Source organism: Papaver somniferum, unplaced genomic scaffold (genome assembly GCF_003573695.1).
Source record: "Papaver somniferum cultivar HN1 unplaced genomic scaffold, ASM357369v1 unplaced-scaffold_21, whole genome shotgun sequence".
Classification (NCBI taxonomy): domain Eukaryota; kingdom Viridiplantae; phylum Streptophyta; class Magnoliopsida; order Ranunculales; family Papaveraceae; genus Papaver; species Papaver somniferum.
In genome coordinates this window covers 54,246-80,498 of record NW_020631041.1, presented here as the reverse complement: position 1 = coordinate 80,498, position 26,253 = coordinate 54,246, and the positions used below count along the sequence as shown (strand labels likewise).

At 35.8% G+C, this 26,253-nt stretch overlaps 1 long non-coding RNA gene and 2 other non-coding genes across 16 annotated transcripts; 2 read left to right on the top strand and 1 right to left on the bottom strand.

The window, feature by feature from the left end:
- Positions 1-268: 268 nt before the first annotated feature.
- TRNAA-UGC lies at positions 269-341 on the top strand. Its single transcript has one exon. It is a non-coding gene; the product is annotated as a tRNA-Ala (tRNA).
- Positions 342-4,781: 4,440 nt separating this feature from the next.
- On the top strand, positions 4,782-8,461 carry LOC113340089. 14 transcript variants are annotated; one of them, XR_003355317.1, is made up of 8 exons: positions 4,782-5,089; positions 5,264-5,833; positions 5,961-6,073; positions 6,188-6,629; positions 6,736-6,812; positions 7,017-7,075; positions 7,402-7,511; positions 7,806-8,099. It is a non-coding gene; the product is annotated as an uncharacterized LOC113340089 (long non-coding RNA). The 14 variants fall into 14 exon arrangements; XR_003355313.1 differs by having other exon boundaries at positions 5,264-5,856; XR_003355312.1 differs by having other exon boundaries at positions 5,264-6,073; positions 6,188-6,313; positions 6,475-6,629.
- Positions 8,462-20,914: 12,453 nt separating this feature from the next.
- Positions 20,915-20,988, bottom strand: TRNAV-CAC. Its single transcript has one exon. It is a non-coding gene; the product is annotated as a tRNA-Val (tRNA).
- Between the last annotated feature and the right edge of the window lie 5,265 nt (positions 20,989-26,253).

Below are 26,253 nucleotides of genomic sequence, written 5' to 3'. Positions count from 1 at the left end.
GAGACGCATCTCATGGATAAATGACACAACACACTACTTAGAGCAAGTGTTGTGTGATGGAATGGAATGTTGAATATTGACTCTGCAGTCCACACGAGACCCCAAATTCTACAAAACAATCTTCAGGTGGCAAAGTTTTGACAGGTACCAACGGTGAAAAGATAAACACATACGTTCATAAAACATCCTTTAATTTTTTGACTTGCCGGTTTTACTAGTACTGCTAGGCACCGGATAATTACGCACAAACAAGAAACTGTCCAACCATGGGGATGTAGCTCAAATGGTAGAGCGCTCGCTTTGCATGCGAGAGGTACAGGGTTCGATACCCTGCATCTCCATTTTTCTCTGATTTTGTTTTGTTACATCCACAGAATCTCCATTTTCTTTTTTGCTTAATCTTCCACCCAGCAAATGGAGGTCTTTAGTTCTCTATTGTAACATATACTCGACTACGTGAAGTCGTTTTTTTGTTAGAAATCAATAAAATTTGAGATTTAGATGATAATTGTTCTTCATTGCAGAGTGTATAGCTACCATGTTATTCAATAAATCAAAGCAAAGACAAAATGCAATATAAAAATAACATTGAGAGGTTTATATAATGTCTGCTCAGCTCTTTGACGCTACAACTGCGCAGCATATGCTAGGACAATTTTAATTTACGGGCACAAGATTTTCTGTGAGTGTATAAAAATAGATCTGATGGTAACACGATGGATCGTCATTAGGAGGCACTAAGAATGAAGAGATTCCGTCTATTTCAACCTTGTTACTGCTAAATTTCTTCTTCTTCCAATTGTCATAATAGAAGGATGAATGATCATCTTCAATTGTTGCAGATCTTACTATGAAAAAGTATGTCCCTGGAATGGGGAGAATAGAGTCAAACCCATCAGGTGAACATTGATCAAACGGCGGCACTAAGAACGCATCCTCCACCCAACGGGAATTAGTGCTCCGAGAAGCCTCTTTCGTCTTTTTATCTGTATTTTTGTTGTTGGCATGCAGTAGATACATCATCAGAGACTGTTCTCCAGTTTTCTTTCCTAACAGTGCTAAACGGCCATCTGCTTCCATTAAATGAGCCTACTTGATTGTTTGGGTCTTCAAGGGAATTGGCCAATTCGGGCTCTTTTGTTGTATGGATTTTTGGGTAGTTGAACTGTTGAAACATGAAGTTTGGTATGTATTCTCATGTTAAGACTCAATTTTTGTGATCAAGTCTTTGGGTTTGGTTAGTTTGTTGAACCAGTGGTGTTCTGGATTGACCTGACAGTTGTTTCTTAATGCTTGTTTTCATACTTGATGTGTTGAAGATATATAACGACTTTCACAATTTTGAAGCTAATTATTTCATAGCATAATAATTGAACCAACTTATGTTACAGGAAGACAAGATATAATGCCGACTCATCGTCAACCACCCAAACGAGGAAGATTGGAAGCATTTTACAACACTATATCCAAAGTAGATGGATCAGAAAGTGTTGATCAAAATGTTAGGCTCAATGAAGTAGTTGTTGAAAGAGTAACTTTAGGGAGCTGCTCCCCCATGTCAAGAACGTAACTTTTTTTGCTAGTAGTTTGGTACTGATCTTGCATTATTGTTTCCCTGGAGGCAGGCAGGAATCTATCGAAAACTACGTTAGGGAGCTGCTCCCCCAGGTCAAGAAGGTAAAAAAAATTTTCTGTTTTACATGTGCGCCGAATTTATTTTTGAGCCCCTAGTATGAAATCCTAGTTCCGCTACGCATATGGCGGCAGCAATAGCACGTCATCAACCATTCTAAATGAATTCTCTTGTTTGCCACCTCCAACAGTCGAGACATCACAGATTTTTTCTTCACTTACGCGATTTCCATACTTACCATGTTTTTCAACTAACCACATGGATAACACTTTGTGTTCTTTGGTTGCAAGATGTGTGTCGATCAAGAAAAATGTCCAATCACGGGGATGTAGCTCAAATGGTAGAGCGCTCTCTTTGCATGCGAGAGGTACAGTGTTCGATACCCTGCATCTCCATTTTTTTGCTTTACTACAGTATGATCCTAGTAAAACGCCTTTATACTCTTTTCTTGGAATTGTAGAGAAGAAGATAATGCAGAATTTGAAGAGACATGATGTAGTGGTGAGAAGAAAAGAGATATTTTCGTGGCTAACATGCACTTGGAATCGGTAGGCACTAAATATGATGCAGCTGAAGTCAGAGAGAGAACTCTAGCAGTTGCCATGACGTTTGTTCGCTGAAAACTTATCAGAACCAAACCATTCTGGACCCTTTTTTTTTTTTTTAATGATAACAAATTTTTGGGCATGAAGCAGACAACAGTTTCAGATTTCCGATATATATTACCAAGACCAGCCATTTTCCAAGTTCCGACTCCTCACTCTCTTTTCGATCTTCTATTTTTTGTTTATATCATCGTTGGACAGATAATATGGTGAGTAAAGATAAAGGGGCTAAATGAAATCAAAGAAGAGTCCAAGTTTAAAACCATCCGATAGACATATAGGAAAAAGTAGGATATTTTGTCAAATCATTTTGTCTACTGTCTAGGGATCCGCACCGAATTCTTATTATCTCTAAACTGCAGCCCTCTCTCGAGAGCGAGACGAGTCTCATGATTTTCGTGGCTGCTTGGGAAGATGCTAAGGACATGCTTTGCTTGAAAATGGGTGGGATGTTGGGATCCAAAATCAAGATTTTAGTTTAGGAGGCTTTCACCAGCGTAACTTGTTTATGGCTTTATGCTTCCCTATTTTCTTAGGAATAGATATTTGTTATGCCTCTTTCAGTATTTGATTAGGATTAGGAGTCTACAGTATGTCCTATATATACTCTTGATTAGGATTAGGAGTCTAGTATGTCCTATATATACTCTTACGTGATGAGCGTTTTAAATATTCAATTAATTCAATATACAACTAAGCTTTCCTTCTTTGAGCGGCTGATCGATCTCCAATCAACGGATCAATTTCTATTGTGATTGTTTTAGTATTAAGGTCTTGTGTTATCAGTATCATCGGGATCTATCCGAGGTTTTGATATTATTTCTGCTAGTGATTTTTGTAATTAGGGTATAAGGCATCCAACTCTCTTTTTTTCTAGCGATCTAAAAAAAAAAGCAAAAGATGTCATTGAAAATCCGAGACATGTATGGTAACGAAGTGCATTTAGAAATCAACGAAGACCACAAGCTAGTCAGCGGAGTGTTTAATACAATCCGTAATCGCATAGACTTTTATGTGCCATTGGAAGGGAAACCTGAAGTCAGAATTAGGGGAACAACAATCCCCACAAAAAGTAGAGAAGTTTACAGATTATCTGCCAACATAAACGGCGTATGGAAGCGACTCTATGCCCATCAAGAAATACTAGCAGCTGATGGAGTAACTCAAAACACCACATTTTGTATTCAAAGGGGTATCAACACGTACTATCAGATGTGCACCAGAACCGGCATCCAGCACAATGCCAAGATGTACTAAAACTCATCCAGGAGGCTAATGCATGGAAGAATAGATGATATCATACTTGGTGTAACAACACGAACAATTTTCCTTGGGCTTTTAACCCTAGCCTGACCATATGGGTGTTTTTAGCTAAGTGGTCATACCTTAGCAGCATTAGTGGACATGATTAGTAAATGCTGGGAGAAACTAGATATCTTGAGCATGTATTACACGTGTGTGTCATGAGCGGCAAGGAGGGGCAGAATTGCCTACTTATTTTTACAATTCTGTTAAAGGGCGGCGGATTCCATTAGAAGGGCGGCAGTGAATAAGACAAAAAGGGTCACTACACGGTAATTCGAAGTACCCCTTATAAAAAAAATTGAAAATGACTAATTAACCCTTACATAGTTTAGTGTTGATAAACTAGTTTAGCGTTGATAATCTAGTTTAGTTTTGATAATCAAATTTCACTTATATTAATTCTAAAACAAATCAAAATCAGATTTTTAGAGCTAAAAAAAAAAGTTTAGAGGAGAAGAAAAGAAAGACTTTTGTGATATTTGTGAAACCCTAGATTTTGATTCACTCAACCAAAATGAGTGATTCCAATGACAAATTTGAGATGGGTAAATCTCTAAATTAGTTCTCATTAGCTTTTTGTCACTCAAAATTATCTAAAGTACGTAAAAAAAGCGAAACTATTAAAATTTCAGAAGAACTTACGGTTGGAATTTAGCTCGTTACCAACCGTAACTCGCAGTTATGGTTCCAAAAGTATCGAATACCAACAGTAACTGGTTCAATTTGGGGAAAACTCAATCGTAATACCAGTTAAGGTTGGTAGAATGACAACATATAGCAAACGTAATAAATTACGGTTGGTAACTAATGAATCGGGATCAACCGTAACTAACCTACGGTTGGTAAGGTTATTTGAGTTACAAGTCGTAACTCAAATACAGTTGATAATAGTACTGCAATTATAAACCGTAAAAAGAAAATGAAACATGCAGGACAAATTACGTTTCGTAACGAGACCAACCGTAAGTAATTTACGGTTGCAAATAAAAATCGTAACTGAACATTTCACTACACCATTTTTCCGAAATAGCAACGATTTTGCAACTGCTCTAAAATTCGCAACTGCTTATAGCAGTTGCGACATTTGTAACTACAGTCATCCGTTGACAAAAACAGGCGTGAGAACCAACCGTGTGCAAGGTAACACCGGAATTGCAGGCGTGCGAACTAACCGTGTGCAAGGTAATACGTTATAACCCTAGTTTCTATCATTCTATTCTATCCCATTTTCTCTTTCCATTCTCGAAACAACTCCCTCATCCTCCTGCTCCTTCCCCTCCCCGTACTCATTCTCTTGCAAGTTTTTACCCTCTTCTTCTTCATCATGGTTGGTCAATTGTTTCTAGCTCTATTTTTGGATGAGCTTCTCCCAGTTTGACTTAAAATCCTCCTTTCTCTCTTTCTAAATCTACCAACAAATGTAACTAGCAGATTTATTTTAGGTTTGATTTTTTTTCATCAGATTTATCTAATTTGTTTTTGATTTCGTGATTGATGGTTAATAATTATAAATGGGTGAAACTTATTCTCGCGTAGTTCGTATGAGGTTGGTTAATTTGATTCTGATTTTAAATTATTTATGAGTACGGATCTAGGGATTTGATAGATTTTGTTTCACTGGTTTCTAGGGTTTATCGATTTTTAGGGATTTTTTTTTTGTTTCACAGAGATTGAATAGGCGTTGTGTTTGACAAGAAGCTGATTTGGGTGATTTTGACAGGAAGAGATGGTTAATGCTGAGAAGAAGAAGTGATGAAACAATTTATTGATGGGTTCTCGAATCAGTTGATTGTAGATATGCAGATGATGAAGAAATGGGTTTATGAAGAAAGAAGATGGTTGAATGGAGAAATTGCAGCAGATTCACGAAAAGCTAGGGTTTGGTGGTAATGAACAGCTAAATGGAAAATCGGTTTTAGGTTGATTTTAGTTTGAACTCGAGTGTGCCAATCAAGAGTTGTTTGTGGTGGTTGTGTTCAAGAGACTCGGGAGGAATCAAAACAGCTGTTTAAATGGTTTTCTTGAGGTGGATTTGGATTTGAGATAAGCATAAGGGTTAGATGAATGTTAGGACAGGGATGAAGAAGTTATTGTTGGTGGTTCTGGTTTGTGATGAATCCAGAAATGCGGGAAGACATTGCAACTGGTTTGGTTGTAGCTGAAGAGGAAGTTGCAGGTTCAGGGCCAGATGCAGTTGGAGTTGTTCAGTTCTGGATGCTACAGGGAAGAAGGTCTGGAGATTGTATGGCTAAGGTGTTAACAATGGATATAGTATGCAGTGACTGAAATGGTGCAGTGTCGCTCCTTATATCAGTAAGAACTTAGTTAAATAGAACAAGATAACCTTTTTCTTTTTCATTGCCAACCATTACATTTATTTATGCTTTTGTGATTATTTATAATGATTGTACAACCAGCTGCAGGAGGGATATATATTGCTTTAAGAAATGCTTGGTCTGAATGGATACATATTTCTTTCACTAATATATTCATCTGAATGTATGAAGTATTTGATTTTCTTGCAATGGCTGTAAGTAGGTTAGCTTGTTCTTTGTTATGTTTTTGGTTGATGATGTCGTGAGTGGCTTTCACTCATTGCTTTTGGTTAGAAGAGTTTTTGGCTTTAATTGATTGTGTTTTGCAGATTAGGGAAGCCAACGAAGAACTGAGATATTCTAACTGTTGGCAACTACCACTACATGGATCTATAAAAGCTGAGGTTAGATAATTCATTTTTAGATACTTCATATGACTGAGCCTCATCCAGAAGGTAAGAAAGTTGCAACTCAGAATGTTACTATTTTTATAAGGAAGTCGACGTCTTGGTCATTGCCTAATTGCCTTGAGAAACATGTCCAGTTCTCATGTCTGGGCCAAACATAGATGCATGCTCGCCTTGATTGACTTTGGTTTCTCCCTTTGTACAATCAGGAAAAGGTATTGTTCTTTGTATAGAGAAGGCCTTAGCTCAATCTGGGGTTTCCAGACAAGATGTCAACTACGTGAACGCTCATGCAACATCAACACAAGCTGGTGACTTGAAGGAGTACCAATCTATCATCCGTTTTTTTGGCTAAAATCCCGATGTAACTTCGCTGCATTAAAACTACATCTTTATTTTCTTTTTCCTTTTGGTTTTCTGTTTTTTTAGGAGCATATGCCTATGCTTGATGACATGTTGCGCTTTTGCAGTTGAGAGTGAATTCCACCAAGTCCATGATCGGTCACCTATTAGGAGCAGCTGGTGCTGTGTTGTTGCACTGGTGCAGGTAAATACATTTATCTTTAGCTACAAGCTAGTCTAAGATGTCTTTAAACAGTCGGTACGAAGATGTATAGTTCATAGCTGATGGAAAGAAGTCACATGACAAATTTTGCTAAGTTTGGGTTTTCTCTTTTGCTAGAATTTTGTATGTGCTCTTCTTCTAAGTTTCTTATACTTGTTGTTCAACTAAAATCGAATTTACATGTAGGCAATACGGATGGTTGGGTCCATCCAAATGTCAATCTTGAAAACCCTGAGGCAGGCGTGGTAAGCTCTCTAGTATTTTTGTTTACAGTTACAAATACTTTTTATTTTCTACAACTAGATGCTTGAGGACGGTTGCAATTGTTTTAGTAGTCAGGGATGATAAATTGAGATGACGTACTGAAATGGTAGTTCAGTAAAACAAAAATATAATTTGTAGTGATTGTTATGAGTTAGTTATGGACATAACATAGAGAAATCTAATTCCTGTCATTTATGCCCGTGTGTTAATTTCATACATAATCTTTCTGTACCTGCATACCTATATGAAAAGTTGTTTATAATTCTTTTGATCCTAATCGAGGTAATTATGTGCACTCCTCCAACAGGCTTTCGGATCTCAAGTTTTGTATTGCAGCAACAAAAGTAGACTTGATCCAGCATAAGTGAGTATTAATGGAGGTGCAATGCCCATTGTGGGTGTCCTCTTAGTACACAGGTGCAAACATACGTCGTGGTTATCCAAAATGTATTTCATTAGTAAATTGTGTGTTGTGGTGTTTCGATTAGACACAAAGTTTCTATCTTGCTTCGATATGTAACTTCTGCATAATGTATCTGCATATGGTAATTACCTGTTGGACAGTACCCAATTTCCTTCTGTTTTTTAGTTCCTTTTTGCCATCTGAGCATATAATGTGCAGTCTACAAGTATATAATCCTGAGACCCTTGCAAATCACCAATCATTTATATTCTTTCTCTTGTCTAGTAATATCATCTCTTTATATACAGGTTATACATTATGAGCTTCCTAGCACTTCAGAGATCTTTCACATAGCTCTGGTAGAACAAGATGTGATGGAAAGATGGTGATAATGCAGCCCTCTTAAATAAATACTCTTTTGATGCAGAACCAATAATGCAGTGAAAGGAGTGATTCATACTCCCTGCTGACAGGTATCTATTATACTGAAAACATAAAATTAGAACCTATATATAATAGCTTACATCATCTCTGTAATTCTCTAGAATTTGAACTAATGTGAACTCATAACTGAACTTGATAAATATATTATATTTTTTCTATCTTTTGATTGTGCATATCATTCTTCAAAAACTTAAGAAATGTCTCCTGAAAGTTATCATCTTCTCATTATTTATAAGCTGAACTTCATTGGGTATTGATTGTATGTTATTGGCCTGAATATAATGTTAAAATGGAAGACTTTTTTTGTTCAGTGTGGCACTCAATGTTCTCTCGGTGGTATTCAGTCTGGATTTGTCCTGAATTTGGCCTGAAAATGTTGCAGGGAACTCTGAATTTGGTCATATTTACCTCCTCCAATACCTTCTTCACCTGTGAAGTTGAGTTTAACAACAACCCATCCGATCTTATTTACCTCCTCCAATAGCTTCTTCACCTGAAAGTCTTAAGCACAAGGATTCACAACAGTAAGATGAGGGTTAGCACCATTGAACTATGCATGAAAAAAAAATGCATCAAGAATGGCAGATACAAACCATTGATATGAAGACCAATTACTCAAAAACCTTAAATAAACAAAACCAACTGATCAAAACCTTTTTAAAAGGAAAAAATAAAATCAAATTTAAGGGACATGGCAATTAGCTCATTGAGAAATTTTATCAAACAGCAGAAGAGCAATACCGTTTCTCTTTCTTTTAGGCAGAAGCCATCGAAGTAGTAATGGAAGAAATCCGAGGAAAAAGAAAATACCATCTCGTAAAACATGATAATAAACAAAACCCATAAGTAATATTCAAACAAAAACACTCAAAATCAAATCAAATTCAACGAAACCTAAAACTTGAAACTTTAGGATCTCTTGCAAGTATAGTTAGATGAAGTTGACTCCTCCAGGTTGATGGAAAACAAAAACTCAATAGAAATTACTATTAAACGAAACCCCTATAACAAATCGGAGTTTATGAAAAAAACCTAGCAAAATTTGATTTTACATGTGTAAGAAGCATCTTCCACTATCCGCACAAATCTGTTGATAAAACCCAAAACCCCAAAAATTAATCGAAGAACAGACTATTTCACAAAAATCGTTTCTTAAGAAAAAAAATAAAATAAAATAATAAAACTCTAAATCTCATTAAGCGGTATGAATCAAATTTATCCCTTTTTCTATCTGAGAAATTTACGGATCTGGATAATATCAAAGCAGAACAAGAATCATCAAATAGATGGAGTAGATGGATTGGAGATCTGTTAATTGTTTTGTTTCATGAAGATCTGTTGGTTTATGTGAGATAACAGATTGATTAGATAGATGAACAAGAAACTGATTTTGGTTCATAAGGATCTGTTCGTGCTATAGAAGATGGATTGGAGAGAAGAAGATGGAGAAAATGTTTTTTTTTTTTTTTTTTGAGTAGAATTTTGGCTGGTAGTTCTTTGATTCCCAGCCGTAAATATTTATCATGGTTGGGAGTGTTGGTTTCCCAGCCGTTTATGTGTATCACTGTCGGGAGATCTAAGAACTCCCACCCGTGTATTTTGTCACGGTTGAGAAATTTTAGAATACCCAGCCGTAAATTAGTCGATGCGTACGAGATAGAATAATCACATCCGCAACAACTTAATCACGGCTGGGACTTTCCTAGCCGTATATATCTCTGTGTTCGAATTCATGTTTCAGTGGTAGTGGTTACGTCTAGAAATTGGTATTGGCCAGAAAATTGTACCTCAAGAATCTCTTTTTCCACTGAGCGTAGCCAACTCCATGTTTAAGGAAAAAGATGTCAAATTGAACTATGCAACAACAATAGCTCCGTCGGTCGAAGATTGGAATGCTCGTTCCCAACAAGCAAACCAAATGAGTAGAAGAGGTCTTGAAGCTGCTCATGGAACTTCCGAAGCGGATGCTAATTACATGGGATGGTATCAAGAGTGGGCTCATCCTTATGTGGAAAATTTGGATCCCGAGGCAAGGAAATATTTTAAGCACTCGGGAGAGAAGTTATGTTTATAAATGTTTTTTTTTTGTTGGTTAGATATGAATAAGTGTATTTTATATTATAAATAGGTTTAACGAGTTAATTGGGTGTCCAAGGACATCACCCGTATGATTGATTCGGGAGAGAAGTTAACCGTCCTTGAACCAAGATTACTTCGGAATCTAGTCCAAGGCATAATACTCCCTTAGAAAGGAGGTTTATATCCTCAAGAAGATGACCGATCAAGGAGAAATAAGAGTGCTAGGTCTCCTTCTTCTAGCGACGACTAGGATACTCCCCCCATGAGCAAGCTTCATCAAAGTAAGGAAGAGGCGGGAAAAAAGGAAGCCGTGCTGGAACAAGTGATCGAGGTGGATCAAGTGCTCGAGGTGGAAAAAAAGAAGGTTGTGGTGGAACAAGTGCTGCTAGAGTTGTAGAACCAGTTGTTGAACGGGATCAAGAGGACGATTTGGATGCGTTTTTACAAGAGTCTTCCGGGGAGGAATCAAGTGAATTACAATCTACTCGTTTTTTAGTATTTCACTTCATGAATATTTTGTTATCTAAGCCTTTGACATTTTACTGTTTTCGTTCTTTTCTTAAGGATTGAGATGGATGGATTTTTATAACTTTTCATTTATGAATTAATGCTAGTTTTTCAATATGTTTAATCTAAAAAAAAAAAAAAAACATCATTGTTTTTTTCAGGCATTTTCAGCTAGGTCGTTGCTTCACAAAACCTAGCCGAAAATGCCTATAAATGTTGAAAAATAAACTTTCATAGCCGAAAAAATGAAAACGGTTAGAAACTGCCAGCCATAAAATGCACCATGGTTAGAAACCCGTTGGTGGCCTGTTCACGGTTGCGAAAAACCTAGCCGTTGTTTGGTCTAAATTCCCTGAACTACAATGAGTCATGTTTACGGCTAGATATCCAAGCAGTGTTAAAATCACGGTTAGGTCTTATTTACGGTTGGACATTCCTAGCCGTATACTACTCTGGTAAACCAAAAAAAAAAGGGCTCCTAGAAACGGCTACATATCCAAGCCGTAATTTCCAGCACGGACAGGAATCCCAGCCGTTTTTCTGGCTAAAAGTAAAAAATCAGGATTACGGCCAGAAATCCCATCTGTAACTCTAACGGACCACCAACTCTGCAGGTCATACAGAATTACGGCTTGGTATGCCTAGCATTTTCCAGCCGTCATGCTCTATAATTTCACTTGTACCACTTCAAATCGGCTAGTTTTTTGAATTTTGAAAAATATATCCGTTTGAAGACTAATCTATAGAAGGTTCTAGCTGTTCAACCACCTATTTAAACTTGAAATAACTTGTTCTCCATATAACCACCCATTCCAAATCAAAATCACACCTACAATCTCTAGTAAAACTCCTAATAACTCAATGCAATGTACTCAAAGGATAAACCCGACTTTAATTTGGATGACGACTTATCTTTTTGTCAAAATTTTGTGTTATGCTATCCAAAGAAGGGAGAAGAACGAAGGAATGGTGGTGTACCAAATCAATCTTATTGGAAGAAAATTTTTGAAAATTTTTGTAGTGAAACAGGTAACCCTAACAACCGCGATAGGATTGAATTGTATCTTCGATTCTCAAACATACGCAAAAAAGTGGAAGAGTATATGGCTTTACTTCGTATGTGCAAGCAACTTCGACTTAGAGGTGAGACTGCTGAAGAAGTCATAGCTCAATCTAACAAGGAATGGAGAGAATGGAAAGGTTATAATTTTAACTTCAAAGCTCAAATGACCATCATCAAAGATTTCTTGATACATCGGAAGGAATGTTATTAGAACCAATTTTGTAATGGGAATATATTAAGCATGTAATGAGTTTTATTGTGGTCTAGTTAATGAAAGTATTAGTAACTTTCAATCGCACTAAGAATTCATGTTGAACTAAAAAAGTTCTCAACTTTCAAATCTAATTACGGCCAGGAATGTTTTGTAAACCCAACTGTTTTGCGGACTCAGGTTATTCAGGGAAGAATAACGGCCATAAGTTCGTAAATTCCTGACCGTTTTCTAATATCACGGCTGTGAGTTCCTGATTTCCCAACCATTTTGTGGTGTTACGTCTGGGAATTTCTAATATCCCAACCGTTATGTTGATTTTCAGCCGGGTCGACAAGTTTACCCAGCCGTTACTGCAGAAAATTCCAAAAAAAATTTCAGATTTTCGACGGATTTGAACTGATAAAATTGATGTTGGGAGTTGATTATAAGGTTATCTTGAATTTTGTGATGAAGGGTTTCGTCATTTGTCAAAAAAAATTGTCAAAAAAATTTCACCAAAATCACCACTTTTCTTTCTTCAAAACTCGAAAAAGTCAAGTTTAGATTTACAAAAAAATAATGTTTGGATTAGTCTAATCGTTTCACTAAGATAAATTAGATAGCTTAATCAATTTAATTAGCACTAATCAAATTAAGGGTAGATTTGACATTAGAGAAAAATGTAGATAAGGGGTCATATAGGTTGTTATATCATGACCCCAAAAAGCCACAAAAACCCACCCTTTTTAAGCCCCAATAATAGGATTCCTATTAAAATAGTGTGCGACATTGTCACATATGTATCTGATAACAAACCTGATTAATTACCTTCCATTTAACTAGATAGTGATGCAGAACAAATTTTATTTCACATTTAATTAGAATCTGAATTTGAATTTCAACTTTTATTTGAGGTTGATTACCTTCTTAGAATAGGTTTATAATATTCACTGTTCCTAATGTTACTAGAAATGTGTAAGTTCTGACTGGGTTCAGTTATGAATTAATCACCTCTGACTCTGTTCCTAGAAGTTTCTGAACAAACCTGTTTTTATCTTCTCTAAGGCATTGAGCCTAACAACAATGAAATTAATTTGCTAATTTACTGAAAGCAATACAAAGATTTGAGAGAAGAAGTGGGTTGGGAATGAAGATGCTTTACCTCATAAGAAATATCGTTTCAGTTTCATTTCACCATTTAACTCGAATTTGAATTTGCATTTCAACTTTAATTTCAGTTTGATAGTTACAGCCAGGAAGCTCCTTAGAAGTAGGTTTTACTTCCAGTTCAAAATGTTACTAGAAATGGTGTTACTTCACATGGGTTCTTTCATGCAACTTTGGTGTTGAGAGTAAGACAGCTTACCGGGTACAATTATGCATGATCACTGAATTTGCATTTTAACTTTAATTTCAGTTTGATATTTACTGACAGGCAGCTTCTTAGGAGCAGGTTTTACTTTTGCTAATGTTCAGGGCTAATAATTCACCGTGTTTTGTGTTAATTCCAGAGATATTGTACACGATCTTTGCAATTTGTGGATATGTATATTGGAATCTTCCTTCTTGTAAGTTACATATGACAGGTAGCGTTTTTGACATGTAAAGAGTGATTAGAGTAAAGAATTTGGACAACTGTTTGCACATTATGGATGTAATTCAGCTTGGTTTTTGTGCTGCCATCAAAATCTCCAGTTGAACAGATCAGGATATTTTCTGCGTGCCAAAAATAAATAATCAATCGGTTGAGTCAGTACTGACTCAAAAAATTACATATTTGAGTCAGATTCAGATGAGTCAGGTGATTTAAGTCAGATACCAGTCACTCAGATCTAGAAAAGAAAAAGAAAAACAGGTTGCAAGTCCAGTTCTGATATGATTTGTATCACCACCCACTTCCAGGAATACTCTGTACAAAGTATAAGAAGTAAAACTGAACTCTATTAACAGAAATATTTTTTTTTTACATCGTAACTCGTTTATCTTAATAATAGTACTTGACCCAATGCCGAATGCAGAACTGGGGAATCCGTCAGGGTTTAAAACTACCCAAGGAAATGAAGTATCTAGCTTCAGCTTGATTAGTCATAAAAACCTATGCCTGATCAAAGACAAGATTGATAAATAAAAGTGCTATTAACGGACACCCAAGAAGGGATCTTAGTCAAATACATTCAATAAACTGACCTTTAGAGTAACCGATCGCAAAAAAAAAAAAAAAAAAAAAAAAAAAAAAAAAAAAAAAAAAAAAAAAAAAAAAAAAAAAAAAGACTCCTTAATAAGGTCGGATGGGCAACCAAAAATTAGATACACAAGGTTTGTATGCTTGTGAATTCCTAGTTTTAGCTTGTACGTAAAATGTCTTGCCTTGGCATGGAGCAATTTAAAATACTGGAAGTGGGTGCTACAAATTTTGACCGGAATTGAAACGGAAAATGGATAATTTGTCCAAATATTTTTAAAACACGGTTCTAATGGACGAGTAAAAATTAGTATGATGAAATGGACACCAAAAAAATAGCAAGATTCATCCTGGCTTAAACTTCAAAAATAGCGAGGATGAAACTGGATTGTGTAAATTAAAAATAAGAAAAAGTATTTGAAAATTAACAGGATAAAACTGTTTACATCCTATCTAATTTTACATTTTTTTCCATTTAAACAGTATCAAAATCTAGATGTCTTTTTCACCCAGAAATTATTGATTTTGATCTTTTCAACCAATTTTATGGAATCGAAACTAGTCATTAGAATCAGATCCGATACTTAGCAGTCCGGTTGAATCACGGAGAAATCATGTTTGTGTCTCCATGGATGCTCCACTTCCCCTCTGAGTGCATTGAAGCCATGAGATTCACAGACTGGGAATTTGGAGTTGCTTTTTTTTTTTTCCATATCAAATCGCTTTGGAGAATCACTAAGAATATCCATGGCATTTTATAACAGGCCATTGTAACAACACCGAGAAAATATCGCAAGCTCATCATATCCATAAAATACATCAAACAAGCCTCTAACCCGGTGCATCCGCACCGGATATAACACTACTGATGAAAATATCAAAACGTATCTTACTAATAGTATTTTGTGTATGAATTTGTTTGTTACATGTGATTTTTCTCAAATGCAAAAATTTGGGGACATAAGGAATTTCTCTTGTGCCCGCGAAGTTTGAATTCAACATGTTGTGTCAAACCAAAACCAACTAATGCAGTATGTTGCTCTTTACAACTGTAAATGCAGTAAGCCAACGAAAAATTTCCTTAGTCTTTGAATTAATTTAACTTGGTCAGACAAAAAGCATATAGTGTACTTAACTTGGTCAGAAACCCCATATACTTCAGACTGTCTCTATCCGTTTGGACGCAAGATTTTGGGAATTCATCTATTCTTCCATCAGCGTTACAAGCACTGTCTTTAAGCCTTTTCAACTAAAATTTGATATTATTAAGTGATTTGTTTCTTCTCAGCATCGCAATGTTAGGATGAATCTGTTTGAGGAAATGAGTTATTTAATAAATGGATTTTTGGTCTTGATGTGATTTGATCTCATGATCTAAGGGTCTAAGGATACTCACTCATTTTTGAGTGAATGAAATGGAACCTTTAGTCCCACATTGTGGAAAACTAAAGAAGTGCTCCACTATATAACCATGTGCTCATGGATATGTTGTAATACAATGTTGGTGGAGCGGGCATGTTTTGACCCATGCCCATACGCATATACCATGCACCAAGTTCCTCTTCTACTCGTATTTATTTTTGGCAAATTTTTCTTTAGGAAATAAATTCCAAAAATATTTTCTTAAGAGTTTTATTTGTGGAAATTCCTTTTACGAGTTTTACTTGTTTTTGAAGAAAACCAAAACCTAACTTGATTTGCAAGTATCTCATCCTATAAATATGACTCGAAATTCTGTTTTCAAAACATATAAGCAGCGACTATCTCTAGGTCTACTTTTCTTCTTCTTGCTGTTTTTTGTGCGGCGTTTTACTTCCATCCCTGTTGTTGAGTTCAAGAGTGGGTAACTTGCGTTGTGCTAACTCAAGTTATATCGGGCAGTCTTATCCTAGACACATCTTCGCACGTTGGGGTTTAACATTATTTCAGAGTATACCCGCGAACTAATGTGTTAAGGACAGCTTGTTGAACCTGTGATTCTGCCCTCATCAATTTGTTCGTGGTAGAGTTGTTTGATACGGTTCTTTATATTTATTGTTTGATATATATGACGTTTCTTCTATTGTTGCAAGACTCCAACAGAATCATATGTAAGGTACTTTGAAACTATTGAATCCAACACATGAAACTTGCACTTGTTGAATTGTTTAAACAATCAATTGGGAAACAAAAAGCAATTCCTCCAACAAAAGTGAAAGTTGGTAATTCCTTATTACTATTGTCAAGTTAGCTATACCATTTATAAGCATTAATATAAGCAAAGCAAAGCATCCCTCAGCCTCTCTACCATTGTCATGATTGATGTAAGAATCGTTCCACAGTAGGTCGTGCACGTCGTTTGCCTTCTTAGATTTGAGCCAGAAAGGTCCTTATGAAGCCTTGATACCAACTTTAATCTGCCTTTATGAAACTATCTCACAATGCAGCAGCAAATCACATCCCTATACTATAAGCCCTAACACCTTTAATTTACCATAAGTTCATAATTCGGATCAGAAAAGCCCTCATTCTTAATTAAATATTCAATTTTTATCCCTACGATGACAACACCAAGAATCTTTCTCTGTATCCACTTTCCCGTATAGAGCAGACGATGAGGAACTTCACCCATATACATGCTAATGACTTATGTGAAGCAGAAAAAGTATCTCACGGAGCCTTGGCTTATATAAATAGGTTGTAATTACTTCAAATAACATAACAACAACAAAAAATATTATAATTCTAGAGAACTTACTGCTTCCACACAAAATTTTCGAACCAAATGTACTCTAAGGAAATGAATTTTTAACCAGATCATCAGGACACTACATTGCGCAGGTGACCGATTACATTCATTGCAACCACATGTCCCTGAAAATTGAAAAATGATAAAGAATAAGAGAAAGTAAAATGTCGTCAACATGTAAGGTTCAAAAGGAATTAACTAACTGCTTACAAAACCTTATGCGTTAACAGCTGTTTTTTAATGTTATTGACATACATCACTCAGGTGTAAGTTTTGTTTTCCTAATCTGGGCCATATTTTTTCCTATCCATTATGGTAGTTCAGAAACATAGGCTATTTTAGTATTACGGAAAACCACTTATATTAATGTTCAACTACACAGTCATGCCTTGTTTGCAAATGCTTGTACAATAGCAACCGATCTCAAGCTGTCACTCATTTCTAAATAAGAAAACAAAAAGAGAGCAAGTGGGCAATTAATGATGACATCGTTTAGTCCAAGGTGTTCATACCTTCTGGTATCTATGTTTCTAAATTATATGTTTTTGCACCACTGAAATGATATCTTGACCATCACCATCCTGTCCATAAACATAGAGATCGACATTACAAAACGTGTAAAGTTTATTCCATGGTTAGCACACATAAACTTCTGTTAGTTATTAGAAATGTATAATAGCATTGGTACTACTTTTTTCACATTAAGTGGATAATGATTAGTGGATGGTTGCTTATGTAAATCCATTACGCCGTTGTTCTGAATCTTCACATTGCAAAAATAAAAAATGTAAAAAATCCTCTCATTCATTTCCTCAGTTTTATATGAAATTCAACATGTGTGTAATAATACCAAATCAATTGCATTTTTATATCAAAATTCCGAAAATAAAATTGAAAATCCACTTTTTCACAGACGCAGTTGTACTGCAAACCTTAGTTTATATGACTACACTGAAATCCTTCATTTGTAAGATGAACGGATCAAAGTTAAAATAAAAATCGTGACAGGTTTTTTATCTCTACAAATCGCAATTACAGCTGTATTTGAAAGTCAAATTGGAAAAAATTAAATGAGGGAATGATTAGACATGTTTACCTGAATATTAGAAAGAACAATGCATCCACTTTAGTAATTAGCAATTGTACTGCACATATCAAATGAAAATTTGAGAACCCACAAAAGTATTTGTCTAATGGATTAGATAGACGGGGAGACAAAAAAAAATAATAGGGTCTTCACAGCAAACAAAAAAATCAAAGATTAAAAGAGAAACAGAATACATGGATTATGATTTTTCATCTCTGCAGAATTTAGTTTTGATTATCTAAGCAAACAAGAAAACCAAAGATTAAAATAGAATCAGAATACATGGATTATGATTTTTCATCTCTGCATGATTTAGTTTTGATTATCTATATTTCTCTATATCCGTGAGAAGTTGGGATTAGTTTTGAAATTTTTGATTATAGTGCTCCTACACGTAGGAAGTAGTTTAGGAAGTGGGAGACTTGGGTTAGTTAAGGTGGGTGTAAACTCCGACATGGGTCAAGTTGCGGGTGTAAATAAGGCGTATAAATAGTTTAGTTTTTGCTTTGTGGGACCACAATCAATGAAATAGCTCTATTTTACAATACTTACACCATAAGTGTCCACGTCAGCTTTTTGTGGGGTAATAATGAATGAGAATTGAGTATGTAGTTTAAATTATCATAACCAAAAAATTCCTTTCACAAAACCCTAGTTTACAAACGAAAAAGAGATGAGTTTTAGGTTTTCCAAAAAATTCTGATGGAAGAAAAACAATTTTTAACACCTAAAGAAGAAGAAAGACCTGTGATTGGATCACCCAAAAAAATCCATGAACTTGAAAAAAGTATTGCGAAAGATGATTGGGTTAATGATATGATCATGAATGACAGTTACGTTGCAAGTTTGAATGGAAGAGTGATTGGTAGTCGCAGTACCGGAATAGATGATGGTAACTTCGGCTATAGCAATGCTGATGGATTAATAAATCCTTGCCATCAAAAAAATAGTTATCTACTCATGATTAATAATAACATTATGGATGAAGACTTGTTTGGTTCCATGAAAAAAGAAGACGAAAAGCATCAGCTCACTGGCGTTGTCAACGAGAACTCAGAAGGAAATAAAAATCGGTTAAATCAACAATTTTTTAGTGGTAATTCCGTAACTTGTTTTAATTCAGTTCCTTTTTACAATGATTTTAGTAGAGATATCTCTAATGATAAATCGAATAGTTATGCTTTTGCAAGTACAACTACTACCATTGGCCAAGACGGATTAGTTGTTCCGTATCCTGTTACTTATATTCGCCGGAAAAATGTTGCATGTCTACCTGTTTGTTCCAATATGCTCCCTCGAGCTGCTGTTACTTATAGCCGCCGGAAAAAAGCCCCATGTCTACCTGCTTGTTCCGATATGCTCCCTCCAGCTGAATGTCCTTCAGCTCCGATTATAAAAGATAACTTATTGGGTGCAGTGGATGAACAGCCCATGAGTATTGTAAGTTGGAACCCTGTAGAAACATGCAGTATGCCTGTTTGTTCGGATATGCGTTCAGCTCCGGTAAAAGATAACTTCTTGGGTGCAGTAGATGAACAGCCGATGAGTATTGTAAGTATGATCCCTCCAGATGAATGGAATTCAGTGCAAGTAAAAGATAACTTTATGGGTGCACTGCATGAACAGCCCATGAGTATTATAAGTTGGAACCCTAAAGAAACCTGTATGCCTCTTTGTTCGGATATGCATTCAGTTCCGGTAAAAGACAACTTCTTGGGTGCAGTAGATGAACAGCCGATGAGTATTGTAAGTATGATCCCTCCAGATGAATGGGATTCAGTTTCGGTAAAAGATAACTTATTTGGTGCACTGGATGAACAGCCCATGAGTATTGTAAGTATGAACCCTCTAACAACCTGTGCACCTGGTCGTTCGGATATGCTCCCTCCAGCTGAATGTCTTTCGGCTCCTGTTGAAGATAACTTATTTTTGGGTGCAGTGGATAAACAACAGTGTTGTAAGTCAGGACACTGTAACAACCGGATGTCGAGAATTGGTTTGTCTCACTAATAAAGAAAGCTGTGAAAGTAGTGTTTTTAAACCAGCAGGTGGTGGAAGATCTATGACAATTGTGGAAGGGGATGAGAAATATGCAGTTGAACCCCTTTATTGTCCCGAAGCTGTGATAGATTATTTCAATATTAAATGTCTTGAAGAACTAAAAAAAAGTGGAGTCACAATCAGGGGATTGACTTTTAAAGCGAAACAACATCTTATGTTTGCTGGATGGAAATTGTTTTTTATCAGAAAGCAAGAAACAAGAAAAGAGCTGCGTTTCAGGTCTCCCTTGCATCCAAACAGATGTGAAATTACTCTTATAGCAGCTTGTTTAAGATACATGGAAGACAATAAACTGATAGCAGATGGTTCCATTTATACTGGGAAGAAGATGAAAGGTGCACCAAATGGGTCTAGGCCGGGGTACGAGCAAGTGCGGGGATTCACGGAACGTGCAAATCCAATAGAAGGTTCCGTTCCTACTGAAAAGAACGCTGAAGCTAGCTTCTCGGATGGGTGTCAAGGGCAAGGATTTAGTTGGGGTACAAGAAAGGTGCACAGTACTGTGAGGAATTCAGAAGGTTTACCTAATGGGTTCAGGGAGAATATAACATCTTTCACCACACCGTCCACTCCTAATAACAATTCGTTGCCTGTAGATTGGCAAGCCTTAAAAGGTTATTATACAGAACCGCGGCACACTTTAGATTTGCAAGAACTTGAGGATGAATATGTTAGAGACTTGAGACAGATGGTGAAGGAAAACCGTATTGATCGGGAAAAGAGCAAGCCAAAGCCTTGTATAGACAGATTAGGAGATGGTCGGTTCAATGTTGGTCACTAGTTCTACACTGCGAGGTAACCTGTTTCGCCTTCTTTTATTAAGTTAGAAATTTAGAATGATATATGTCTTAACTCTGCAATCTATTTTAATTCTAATATCCATGGACTATATTATATGCCCATTTCCAAACATCATTTTGCATCTCATGAAACACATTCCCCTCACCTGATATTGTTAAGACACTGCTTCTATGTAATTTTTTTTTTTTTTTTTGTAAACAGTAAAGCACAAAAACAAGGGAACCCGCTGGCTGCTGTCATGACCTGGCATTAGAAGATTACCAAAAGAGAAATGTCTAAGCCCAGGTTCGAACTGGGGACCTTTAGTGTGTGAGACTAACGTGATAACCAACTACACCACCCAGACATATGTTTCTTTCATTCATATTGTTCTAATTTGCTAGCATGCTAAATTGCCTATAAAATCTTTGTCATTGTCTATCAGCTAGCTGTATTTTCAGATGAGCGCAAGTATTGATACGTATTTCAGCATTGCATTGAACTGCCGTGTTGGTTGCGTTTCAGCTGAGTTGTGAGTATATTGTTTAGTACAGTTGGAGATGCTTCTATAGGTAAATGGATATTAGTATCTTGCATATAGATGGTGCCATTATATGAGCAACATAAGAAATTTCAATGGACCTGTATTCAGAATCTAGCCTCTAGTTATAGTCTGCCTTGGCTTCTATTAGGAGATTATAACACTATTTTGGATAGTTCGGAAAAGGAGGCAGTGATTGTAACAATAGAAAGAAAACATGCTTTTGCTTCGCAAGGTTATTAGGAATTCAGGATTAACAGATGTTGCTTGGACAGATCCATTCACTTGGCCAAATCATAGAAAAGGAGATAAGCTTGTTAGAGTTCAGTTAGATAGAGCCTGAGCAAATTCTGATTGGCATCAATGTTTTCCTTTAGCTCAGTTAATAAATCTTTTACCGTTTGGATCTGATCATCCACTTTGGTTACAAATCCTCACAGCTATAGATTTTCTCGACCATTTGGTTTATTTGAATAGAGAAAAAAATGGTTCAGTCCAAACCGCACAAAAAAGAACAGATTAGTCCACTCCGATCCAACTAGGAACTGATTAGTCCAAAAAATGTATAAATACGCTGCTATCCTTCGCACGCTTTTAATAAAGCACACGTACAGCGAATGGATACAATTTTGTAACTGACACCATAAACGTAGTTGTGACACGTAGCTTGAAAAAAAATTGAATTAGACAGCGTAACGGACAAATCATTTATTCCTTCTTTTTCTTTTGAATACTGAAAAGCAGAAGAAAAAAATCAAAACTACTCATACCTCAACATTTTGAACCCTAGAAATTTTCAATTCACATAAACTTTCAATCAAAAACCCTAACATCTTACTGATCAAAACAACTAGATGGTTGAACATCAGTAACATCATGTTGAAAGGGAAAAAAGTAGCTTCAAAGAAAAACGCACCACCAACAGTGGAAGATTCAACATCAACTGAAGAAGAAATTCCTCAGTTGCGGTAGAAGAAATTCAAAAATCAACATCACCAAGAACGAGATCAAAGACAACATTAAAAGATTCAATACCAATTTCATCCCCAACTCCATCAGTTGCTGCAGAAGAGATTCGGAAATCAACAGGACCAAAAACGAGATTGAAGAGATCATTAGAAGATTCAACATCAATTTCAGTACCAGAAACTTCAAAAACATCACCAGCTAAGAAGTAATCAAAGCCTTCAAATCCTCCAAAGCCTCCAAAGTCTTCAAAGCCGTCAACATCTGTTATCTCAAAAAAAAAGGTAACAATTCAAGTCCAGTTCTGTCTATTTTTGAGCAATTTTTATTCAATTTCTTGTACATGTGTACAGATCTATACACCGCCATGTTGTTGCAGTGATTCATGTCCAGTTCTATCTTGTTTTTGAGCAATTTTTGTGGGCATTGTTGTTGGTGTGTACAGATCTGTACACCGCCATGTTGTTGCAGTGATTCATGTCCAGTTCTATCTGTTTTTTAGCAATTTTTATTGGAATTGTTGTTGGTGCGTACATACTAGTACACCACAATGCTGTTGCAGTGATTCATGTCATGTTATGTCTGTTTTAAAGATGTTTCTGTAACAGTGTACTGGTTTGTACACCAGCATGCTATTTCAAATTAATATGGCCTAATGTGTGTGTTGTGCCGTCACTTGTGTTTACCGGTGTACACACCTTTGCACCAGCATGCTATTTCACCTTCATATGACCTGTTGTGTGTGTTGTCAACCTGTTGTGCCCTCACTTGTGTTTACTGGTGTACATATCTTTGCAACAACATGCTATTTCATATTCATATGGACTAATGTGTATGTTCTCAACATATTATCCCATCGTTTTTGGTGCTGGTGTACTGGTAGGCTCGGAAACCTACAATAAAATACTGCAAGTGCACATCGTCTAACTAGTAGAACAATGGAAAGTACAGGTCGTTCCCACGAGGAGTGTGAAATACACTACTAACTAATACCAAATCAAAATAATCAGATAGATAATGTTTTGACGATTTTCAGAAATTCGGAACAAAATGAAATAATAAATATATTTAGCGATAAACAAAATGGGTAACAGGTTGTTAGGGTTTTCGAAGTCCACCAATTCAATTCTATAAACTCGACTAATCTCTATTTATTACTCAAGACAAATTTCGAACTCAATCTCATGTCTCGGAAGATAATATGTTTAAATTCTAAAAAATGGTTTCACCGCTGTAATTTCCTTCGCTTCATGGGTAATGATTCTAAAGTATTACATATCAATCCTAAAGTATATTGCGTCAAAGAATTTAACCAAGCACGCTATATCAATTGAAAAGTATAAGTAATCAAGAAAATCACATAATCGATTAAACACCAAGCTATATGAAGAGAAATCACTAATCAATGAATCATTATTAGAAATATCATCGTAGAGTTCATATAAATAAATTGGCTTCAATCTAAACCCTAACAAACAACTTAGCGGACCATGAGAAAAGAAAACTCAAATACACCAAACCCTCGTCGCCTCTTCTCTCTGTCAACGGCTCTGCGGCCGCCTCCCTCTTTTTATTTTGAAACAACACATAAATATAGCCCACAGATGAATTCACGTCTTCGCCACATTACCTCCAAATAGGAGTCTTCCACATGTCATGAAATACAATCCGCCAAATAATATTGTGTCGCGTGTCATAATATGACGAAACATTGTAAAGTATTAGCGAATCTCCACTTTCCATAGTATACGACACTATCAAGGAAATGAATTAATTTCATTTAAAAAGCATGATATTTTCTTGCATGTGTTGGGCCCACCTTAACTGTATTTGCACAAATGACGTCATTTGGTTTCAAACACTCCTTCAAATTCTTTATATATATATAGCAAGAGAACTTATGTAAGGAAAAGATATGTTAATATTTCATTTTTCTTCATTTGCACTTAATTTGCACCTGGTCATGGAGGTGATATTCTTCCATTCTTATGCTAACAATAATAAAGTCACTCTTGACCAAACTTAGGTGGCATTAGTGTGCTGACGTCGACTCGCTTCACCATGCATTAATTGAAGAGCAAATTAAAACTTGTCTGCCCATTGTGACCTCGGCTGTGAAATAATTCTATCTTGATGATATATATGGAGATACCAGGCCAACATAATAAGTACTTCTGATATACAGAAATACCAGGCCAGCATATTTGATCATTGTTGTTGCTGATACATGTAAACACCAGGCCAACCCCATTTCATCATTGTGGTTGCTGACACATGGAAATACCAAGCCAAGTACGTTTCATCATTGTGATTGCTGATATATGGAAATACTAGGCCAACCACATTTCATCATTGTGGTTGCTGATATATGGAAATACCAGGCCAACCATATTTTGCAATTTTCGTCGCAAACACCATTAAGTCTCACATTTTGCTGTTTATTCGCTGGATGATCGAATTCACTTGTACTTTCTACAAAAGCACTAAAATAGTATTAGCAACTAAAATATTGTATCCTAGCTAATATAAATATGGGTATAAAATGTAGCATTTACATGCTTATCAACACCCCCACACTTATATTTTGCTAGTCCTCGAGCAAAACAGATATATTATGCAATAGATTTTTATTTTTTTAAAAGAAAAATCCTAACAAAAGCGCCACTCCCCCGCACTTAAACATTACGTTGCCCTCAATGTAATTGAGTCATCCAACATAGAAATTAAGGTGGTAAATTCTAAAATACATATGCAAAAACTAAAGAACTAAAAATAAAAGATAGAGTGCAGGGAACAAATATGATGGGTTGACTCCCATGAAGCGAAATGTGCTTGTTTCCTGACTTGCCAGTAGCATGTTCTCAAACAATGTGGGGTTGGTACCCCAAGGTAAGCTGCGAATTATATATATAAAGCCTGAAGAGTTGGGGATCAACCCAACTAATCTGATTAGTTGAAAACATGAACCTAGAGTAAGAAAGATTAGTACCCAGAGAGATAAAACTGAATTCAATCTTATTTAAAGCATAATTCGAACCTTGAATATGAAGTAAATCAGGTTCGCAGATGATTACTAAAGATTGTCTAAAGACTTGAACAATTATTGTACTCCCTAAATCTGGTTCTAAGTCAGCGGAAATAACTTCCACGACTGATATTTTTTCAAATTCACTCGCTGAACAAGGCCTCAATGGAGAAATAATATCACGACTCTTAGACCCATTATCATCTAAAACGGTTTCATTATGAATATCATCAAGACGAAAAAATTCAGAACTTAATGGCTTATGGGTTAAGGTCGGAGCATTCTCGACTGATGGAACTAGTCTAGAATCAGAAAAAACTAGAGGTTCTAGTTTGGGCTTCCATTTATTAGTGTCTATCAGCGGTGTGGAGTCTAACAAAGCATTGAATTCACAAATAACACTATCATCATCAAAATCATACCCAAAATGAGCTAAGCAAACCTCTAATGGATCTTCCAAGTCGCTCTTGCAAAAGCTTTGCGAGTGCATACTTTCTTTTCGCCCACTACTGGTTTCAATTACAGCACTTCAATCACTAAGGTACCTAAAAAAAAAAAAATCAAACAAACTGCGTAAAAAGAAACTAAAGAAAATCTAAAAGAAAAAGAAAAATAAATTATGTACAAAAACTAAAACTAAAATAAAAATAAACTATATACAATAATATCAAATAGAGAGTATTTTGCAACCACACCCCGGCAACGGCGCCAAAAATTTGATGTGTTTTCAAGACTTGTGAAAGCAGATTTTAGACTTAATTTTAAATAAAATGTAGGAAACTTAAATAAAAGTGATATGAAAAATATGGAGAAGACTGGGGCTATGGATTCCACTAATTACCAATATCAAAGTGATTTTATATTCTCTAATTATAATTATGAAAATCCTTCATTCAAATTGATTCTAAATATTGCAAAAGTTGATTTTTTTAGAAATAACAATTGTAAATCGAAAGTATGGGACATCAAAACCCTAGGATAGCATGCTCCATCAATTGAAATAACAATTTTTTAACAAAAAACATTTTTTTCTATTCATTTATCAAGACAAATAATCATATAATAATTGCATAAATTAAATAAAATAGAGATTACCACAT